Genomic DNA, 5,000 nt, shown 5'->3' with positions numbered 1-5,000 from the left:
CTTTCTCCTCGCGAAGTGTGGATGGGATAAGTTACTTCCACGCTTCCCCTTCGCCGTACCAATGTTTCCTCCATCTCTCCGCCTTGCCAGACTGTCCTGCCGCACTTCATTCACAGCCAATATCGTGTTTCTGCTTCCTCCTTCCATCTTCGCGTCTCAAGATACCGGGATACGAGAAACTATGCGGTAATGAGTCTTTTTTTTGCTTTGATCTTCCTCCTTCGCACTTATAAATTTAAACCTTATTTCTCCTTGTATCAGTTCACGAGAGAGAGAGAGAGAGAGAGAGAGAGAGAGAGAGAGAGAGAGAGAGAGAGAGAGAGAGAGAGAGAGAGAGAGAGAGAGGATATTATTTTTCGTGATACTTTTTTGGTTCGATGTACAATAAGATAGAGAGACATATTCCTGTCATTCATTCCTGTCATTGCATTATCATTCCTGTCACTGTGTTATTCATTTCTGCCATATATATTTTCTCTCTCTCTCTCTGGGTCATTCCGTCACCATTCCTGTCCATGTGTCATTCCAGTTTTCATTCCAGTCATCATTCCTGTTTTTCCTATCATTCCACTCTCTATCACTCTCACTGCATCATTCTTATCTTCACTCCAGTCATTGCTTCATTCCTGTCACCATTACTCTCTCTCTCTCTCTCTCTCTCTCTCTCTCTCTCTCTCTCTCTCTCTCTCTCTCTCTCTCTCTCTCTCTCTCTCCTGCAGCATTTTCTTCACTCCCACACCTCGATTCTGCCTCACCTTCACTTACCTCGCCCCTCCTCCTCTTCCTCCTCCCTCCCTTCCTTTCTCTCCACCTCCACCTCCACGTCCTCCACCAGCTAACTCTCCTACGTATATCACCTTTACTGACACCCTTCCTCCTCCTCCTCCTCCTCCTCCTCCTCCTCCTCCTCCTCCTCTTCCTCCTGTCTCAACCACCTGAACTCTCCTTGTCTATTCTCCAGTTACATGACTTCGGCACACCACGCATTTCATGAACCTACATACTGGAAGGGGAAAAAAATCGACAAGGAAAAAAAAAATGACTAGGGAAAGGAGTGTAACTGGGGAAGGAAAGGAGGAGGGAGGGAGGGAGGGAGGGAGGGAGGGAGGGAGGGAGGGAGGGAGGGAGGGAGGGGAGGGGAGAGGAGGGAGGTAAGGGGATAGGGAGGGAGGGTGGGTGGGAGAGAGAGAGAGAGAGAGAGAGAGAGAGAGAGAGAGAGAGAGAGAGAGAGAGAGAGAGAGAGAGAGAGAGAGAGAGAGAATCTGGAAATATGATGATGATGATGATGATGATGATGATGATGATGATGATAACAACAACAACAACAACAACAACAACAACAACAACTACTACTACTACTACTACTACTACTACTACTACTACTACTACTACTTCTACTGCTACAACAACAACTACTACAACTGCTACTACAACAACAACAACAACTACTACTACTACTGCTAGTACAACAACAACTACTACTACTACTACTGCTACATGCTATTACTTCTCACTTCATTCAATAAAATAAAAGAAAAAATAAGTAAAAAGAAAAACATTTATCGCCACGAAAAATTAAACAGGTTGGAAAGACAGAGAGAGAGAAAAAAAAAAAAGGAAAAGAAAAAAAAACATTAGAATAAAAAGAAATATGTAAGTAGTGTCAAAGTAAAATAGACGTTATAGTGAAGGAGAAAAATGCATAAATAAAAAAAAATAATAATACAGGAAGAGGGGAAGGAGAAAGCAAACGACATGTTATTTCTGCAAGAATACCACGGACGGAGCAAGGTCAGACACGTGGAATATGCGCCGAATATATGAACCGCGCAGGAAATATATTAATGAATCTGTAAACGTGCTGATGAAAAGAGAGAGAAAAATCAAATGAAAAAAAAAAGAAAAAATTAGGTATCTCGATAGGTCAAACACGTGTCAGAATATCAGAAAAAAGTAAACAAAGATAAAACGGGGAATAAGAGAGAGAGAGAGAGAGAGAGAGAGAGAGAGAGAGAGAGAGAGAGAGAGAGAGAGAGAGAGAGAGAGAGAGACTGTGTGTGTGTGTGTGTGTGTGTGTGTGTGTGTGTGTGTGTGTGTGTGTGTGTGTGTGTGTGTGTGTGTGTGTGTGTGTGTGTGTGTGTGTGTGTGCCTTGATATGTGTACGAATATGAAAATACGAAGATGAAATAGATATCTGAAAAAAAAGGGAATGACAAAAAAAACAGAAAAAAAGGGGGAAAACAGAGGTATGCTTTCCAGATCGAACTGTAATACAAACAATGACAGCAAAAAATTGAGCACAGGACAAAGTATCAAGAAATAAAGAGGAAAAAAATAACGAATCAAGAAATAAAGAAAGGAAGAAAAAAATGAAAAAAGAAATCAAAGAAACGACTACACTAACAACAACAACAACAACAACAACAACAAAGGAAAAGAAAACAAACAAACATAATACAGTAACAGCATTCGACAGAGCAAGGAATAATTATGTATGTATGCAGCGAGGAGCGAGCGAGAAACAGCAGACGTAGCAACATAATATCCTACAAGCTGCAACCAAAAAAAAAAAAAGGCAGAGCTGAGAGGATTTGGCAGAGCAGCGAAAATTATGTATTCAGCAAGGAACACCAACGAAACACCAACAAAACACCAACAGTACGCTTACAAAAACACCAATATAAACAAAAACAACAACAAAAGGCCAACACCAACAGCAACACAAAAATAGCACAGACACAAGATGACATTTTTAATTTGTCAGAAAAACACGAAACGAAACAGAGAAAGGAACAAGGAAGAATGCAGACTGGATACACAACTCGGAAGCAAACACCAGCGCCATCTGTCGGTCGTATGTAGTAGTAGTAGTAGTAGTAGTAGTAGTAGTGATTAAGGGAGAAAGAGGGAGAAGAAACGAGTGAGTTAGTCTTGTTTTCCCCTTGCTTTTTTTTCCTTTTCATTACATTTCTCTTTTACTTTTTCTTACAGTATATATCGTTTAGCTTTTCTTCCTGTTTTCCTTCCTTATTCTCATTTTTTTATCTCCTTTTCCTACTATTTTTTTCCTTATTTAGTTTTCTTTTCTTTATTCTCATTTCTTCCTCGTTTTCCTACTCCATTTTTACTTTTTTCCCCTCTCGAGTATCCAGTGTTTTAGTTTCTTCCCCTCTTGCTTATCCTATTTTTCCTCATCACCATTTTTTACTTATAATATCTATCCTCATGATCTCCTCCTCCTCCTCTTCCACCTCCTTCCCTCCTGGTGGTGGTGGTGGTGGTGGTGGGGCCCTTGCTTTAACTCAATCACAAACCACGGAAGAGGCGAACCACCCCAACTACTCCACTATACCCCCCCCTATTCTCTCTCTCTCTCTCTCTCTCTCTCTCTCTCTCTCTCTCTCTCTCTCTCTCTCTCTCTCTCTCTCTCTCTCTCTCAGTTAACTCTTCCACCTCACCAACAACACACAAGCATTATTTTCCATCCCTTTTCCACCTCTACCTCTCTCCCTCCCTCCTTCCCTCCCTGTCCTGACCCTTCCCCTCTTTCTACACACCGGCAGCAGCAGAAGAGCAGTAGCAGGAGCAAGCAGGGCGTGGAGGGCAGCGTGGCTTGGTCGGGTGAACACAAACACAGCCTCAAAATAGTGTAGAGAAGACGGACACGGCGGCGGCGGTGGTGGTGGTGGTGGTAGTGAGGCCGCAGCGAGGACGGGGAGAGAGGAACACTGGCGCACACACACACCCACTCCCGGGGCTGACTCGGGCACACTGACGCTCTCGGCTCCCCAGCTCTCGGTCCCTCTCTCGCTCCTCCAGTCAATTCCAGCAGCTCAGCTCAGCACAGACCAGCCCAGCCCACCCATCCCGCCAGCTGTCCCACACACACACACACACACACACGCACACGATATGCTTCTCTGTTTGCCTGTCTATTTCTGTCTATTTCTGTCTATTTCTCTCTCTCTCTCTCTCTCTCTCTCTCTCTCTCTCTCTCTCTCTCTCTCTCTCTCTCTCTCTCTCTCTCTCTCTCCACCCTCAGGCCTTTCCCTCTCCATCTTCTCCCTATTGGTTCTCCTATTTTCTCTTTCATCTTTTCCCTCCCTCCCTCTCTTTCCCTTTCTCCCCCCTCTCTCTCCCTCTCTCCCTCTCTCTCTCTCTTTCCTCCCTCCAATCTTATTCCTTCATTTCATCGTTCCCTTGTTTTCCTTTTATTCATTTTACGTTTTTCTTTTTTTTTCGTTTTCTCTTTTTCTTTTTTCTTGTCTGCATCTTTTTTTTCGGTTATCCGAGATTGTCTCATTCTTTTTATATCTCTCTCTTCTCCTTTCTTTTCTTCTTTCCTTTCTGTCTTTTCTATAACGTGATTCTCTCTCTCTCTCTCTCTCTCTCTCTCTCTCTCTCTCTCTCTCTCTCTCTCTCTCTCTCTCTCTCTCTCTCTGCTTCCTTCCTTCCACTATTGGTTATGTTTCTTCCTTTCCCTCACGTATTCTCTTCCTCTTTCTTCCTTTCTTCCTTCTCTCCATCCTCTCTCACTTCCTATTGTTCCTTCCTCCTTTCCTCTTCCTCCTCTTTCTTTCCCCACCAATTTTTCCTCGGTAGTTTTCTTTCTTTCACACCACCACCACCACCACCACCACCACCACCTATATACTCTCCTTCTCACCATCTATCTATCCCTGGACAGACCCCCTTCTCTCTCTCTCTCTCTCTCTCTCTCTCTCTCTCTCTCTCTCTCTCTCTCTCTCTCTCTCTCTCTCTCTCTCTCTCTCCCTGACAGCTCCCTCCTTCCTCCCTCATTCAGTCTCGCGGCTTCCCTTCCTCACCCAGACCTTCCCTCCTCTCCTCGCGTTCATTTCCACTTCAGCTCTCTCCCTCTCTTTACCTTTCCTCCACTTATTCCCTCCCTACTTCTCTCTACTTCTCTCCCTCTCTCCCTCCCTCTCTTTCTCTTCGCTGTTCCTCCCACACGCTCAAGCATTTCATCTCTGTGTCTCTTT

General features: G+C 44.0%; 1 protein-coding gene across 1 annotated transcript in view; it reads right to left on the bottom strand.

The window, feature by feature from the left end:
* The window catches only part of LOC135103810 (zwei Ig domain protein zig-8-like), a 93,476-nt gene extending 89,659 nt beyond the window's left edge, over nt 1–3,817 (bottom strand). The window contains exon 1 of the mRNA XM_064010606.1: nt 3,558–3,817. The gene's annotated coding sequence lies outside the window, so the exon portion shown is untranslated. The remainder of the gene's footprint in view (nt 1–3,557) is intronic.
* Between the last annotated feature and the right edge of the window lie 1,183 nt (nt 3,818–5,000).

Source organism: Scylla paramamosain, chromosome 9 (genome assembly GCF_035594125.1).
Source record: "Scylla paramamosain isolate STU-SP2022 chromosome 9, ASM3559412v1, whole genome shotgun sequence".
Classification (NCBI taxonomy): domain Eukaryota; kingdom Metazoa; phylum Arthropoda; class Malacostraca; order Decapoda; family Portunidae; genus Scylla; species Scylla paramamosain.
The sequence above is the reverse complement of the archived record's forward strand: the minus strand, read 5'-3'. Positions and strand labels throughout refer to the sequence as shown.